The following is a 3,639-nucleotide window of genomic DNA, read 5'->3' on the forward strand; positions in this document are numbered from 1 at the left end:
TATTATTTTATTTTTGGTATGGGGATCGAACTCGGGACCTTGTGCTTGTGAGACAGGCAGGGGCACCACTGAGCTAAATCCTCAGCCTGGCCCTTATTAAATTTTTTTTTTGTACAGGGATCCAGCTCGGGCCCTTGTACTTGGGAGGCAATCGGCAGAACCAATGAGCCAAATTCCTGGCCCACTCATTAAATTGTAAAGTAGTATCTATTCGAACCCTCTTAGGTTCAACCATTTCAGAAAAGTATTATTGTTGGTACAGAATTATCTCCAACCCCTGAAGCATCATGATCATTTTCATTATCACTACCACCATCATCATCATCTTCCTCACTGTGATAAGAATCTGAACCATTCACTAAACACTTCCATTTACTATTCACTTGACCACTGAACAGTTCACCCTTAGGGGTCAGGGATTTAGCTCAGTGGTTCCGCTGCACAAGGTCCAGAGTTCAATTCCCGGTACCAAAAAAAAAGAAATTGTTCACCCTTAGGACAACTGTTGGAGCACAGGAGTCTCTTACTTGGTGCATCACATTCATGTTTGTGTTTTGATCTTATTTCTCCTCTTCAGAGGTGGTTGTATCTTCTCCATTTGTAATCACAGTATCAGGTTACTGTCCAGTTCACCCAGTAATTCTTCTTGTCTCTCTAGTTCTTCAAATCTAGCCCACAGTTTCTTATCAGCAAGAAAATCATTGGGTTTTACATCCCAGGCAAAATCTGCTTCAAAAATATCGAAAGTTGCCGTGGATTTAGCTCAGTGGTTCCACTGCCTGCCTCGCAAGCGCAAGGACCCTAGTTCAATCCCCGGTACCAAAAGAAAATATAAAGTTTTTGGTTTAGAATGAGGTTTATGAGCAATTCATTGTGTTAAATTCGATTGTTTAAATTCAGTCACTTTTAATTTCTTCACTTATGTCAACAAAACCACCTGCAGCATCACTCACTTTCTACAAATCTTCTGTGAAATCAACTCTGGATTCAAAATTTTTCATCACTTTTCAAAAGGTCATTTATTGTTTTCGTTATATGTTCCTTCTGGTGCTCAACTAAACTTACATCCTGCTTTTCAGAGCACTTTGCAAACCAGCTGACCCCAAGTAAAAGTCACTTCACTAGTGTGGACACATTTTCCTGGCATGAGGGCAAAGGGGCCAAATGGTACCATGATGTTATCATCATGATTATTTTCTGGGTACTGGGGATTGAACTCGGGACCTTGTGCTTGTGAGGCAGACAGGGGAACCACTGAGCTAAATCCCCAGCCAGGTACTATATTTTAAGAGAGCTTATCAGACCAGGTACTGAGTCTTTCTAGAAGAGCACTGTAGTCATCAATTAGCGGGTTTTCTCTTGGCAATTAGTGACCACCTGCTTTAGAGTCTCGCCCCTCCAGGGCATGCAGCTGTGCCCCCGCTGCTGTCCTAAACAAGTGTCTGTGGGAAGCCGGCGCCCCCTCGCTCGCTTTCATGCAACTGGAGCTGGCACGGAGGAAGCCGTCCCCATCTTCACTGCCACTGCGGGGTTCGCAGCTCACTTCCAGGCTGCCTGTGGTACCTCGCCTGCCATCTGCCTCAGGATTGGAACGACAGACCCGCCCGGGAAAGCAGGAGGTGCCCCTCTGGTGGCCGGGCCCAGCCAGGCCTCCCTGCGGCCATGCCTCCCTGGGACCTCCCAGCAAGCCCCCGCCTCTCCAGAACCTGTACTCTAATCAGATGGAAAACACAGAAGAAATGGACAGATTCTTAGGCATATATGAATTACCAAGGCTGAATCAAGAAGATATAAAAATTCTAGGGCTGGGGATTTAGCTAGTGGCACCTCACCTGCCTTGAAAGTGCAAGGTCCTGAGTTTGATCTCTAAATAACCCAATATCAGTTAATGAAATCAAAGATGTAATTAAAAACTTACCAACAATGCAGGGCCTCAGTAGGTTGCAAAATTAACCAGATTGGGCTCAAACTTGTGCAGCCTCCCAGACTGCTTGCATTATAGGCATGGGCCAGCAAACCAGGCTGAATATTCCAAGTCTTTACACTAACGTCTTTTTTGGGTTTCATGTTCCAATCCAGATTTTACACCATATATAATGCTGAATTGTCTTCTTTTTTCCAATCTGTGATATTTCCTGACTTTTTTTGTTCTGCAATCTTGACATTTTAAATAACTTTTTGAAATGAGCAATTATTTTGTAGAATTTCTCTCAATTTGGATTTGAATGATGTCTTGCTGTAATTATACTGTGGCTCCTCATTTTTCTTAAGGATACTCAGAAGTAGTTTTATACTTTCAGTGCATCAGTTGGGGGTACTCACGTTGATATGATTTATTCCTGGTGACATTAATCCTATCACTTGATCTGACTGGTTCTTTTCTGGGTTTTCCATGGCAAACAATGACTTTTCCCATTGTCACCAATAATACTTTGAGACAATAAATACCTTATTTTCATTATTTAAAACCCCCCAAATACATACCAACAAAGACAGGCCCAGGCCTTCATGGAGTCAAGGATGAATTCTACAAGAAATTTAGAGAAGATCCAGGTCCACTATTCCTCAAAGTCTTTAATGAAATTGAAAGGGAAACAATACTCCCAAATTCCTTCCTGGAAGCAAGCATTACCCTGATTCCAAAACCAGAGAAGGATCCAAAAAAAAGAGAACTACAGGCCAATCTTCCTAATGAACATAGGTGCACAAATCTTCAGTAAGATACTGGCATACAGAATGCAGCAAATCAAGAACACTACACATCATGACGAAGTGGGACTCATCCCAAGGATGCAGGGATGGTTCAAGATACACAAATCAACAAATGCAAGATAGGGCCGGGGATTTAGCTCAGTGGTTCGGGGTCCTGCCTCGCAAGAGCAAGGGCCCGAGTTCGATCCCTGGTACCAAAAAATAAAAAATAAAAATAAAATAAAATAAATGCAGGATAAAACAGAGCCAAGGACAAAAAAGCATATGATCATCTCAATAGATGAAGAAAAAGCATTTGAAAAAGCCCAATACCCATTTATGATAAAAATCTTACAGAAAATTAGAATAGATGGTCTTTATTTCATCTGATAAAAGCTAGTTATGACAAACCAACAGCCAACATCATACTAAATGGATAAATACTGAAAGCTTTCACTCTAAAATCAGGAACACTAGTCAGGCGTGGTGGTACACGCCTATAATCCCAGCACTCCGGAGGCTGAGACAGGAGGATCGCTGTGTTTGAGACCAGCCTGGGCTAGATAGTGAGTTCCAGGTCAGTTTCAACTACATAGTGAGACCTTGTCTCAAACAACAACAAAAATAAAATAAAATAAAATCAGGAACAAGACAAGGATGCCCACTGTCATCACTCTTGTTCAATTCTTGTTCAGTATAGTTCTGCAAGCATTAGCCAGAGTAATTAGACAAGGGGATGAAATAAAAGAAGGATGGGAAACAAATTAAATTATCATTATTTGCAGATGACATGATTCTCTACATAGACGACCCCCAAAACTCCACCAAAAGTCTTCTAGATTTAATAACCAAATTTAGTAGTGTGGCTGGATACAAAGTTCGCACTTAAAAGTCAGTAGCTTGGGGCCGGGGGTTTAGCTCAGTGGTTGCACCGCTTGCCTTATAAAC

General features: G+C 42.0%; 1 pseudogene; it reads right to left on the minus strand.

The window, feature by feature from the left end:
* Window positions 1-1,407, minus strand: part of LOC104852813 — a 2,663-nt pseudogene extending 1,256 nt beyond the window's left edge.
* Between the last annotated feature and the right edge of the window lie 2,232 nt (window positions 1,408-3,639).

Source organism: Fukomys damarensis, unplaced genomic scaffold (assembly GCF_012274545.1).
Source record: "Fukomys damarensis isolate Sample0158 unplaced genomic scaffold, DMR_v1.0_HiC HiC_scaffold_39, whole genome shotgun sequence".
Taxonomy (NCBI): Eukaryota; Metazoa; Chordata; class Mammalia; order Rodentia; family Bathyergidae; genus Fukomys; species Fukomys damarensis.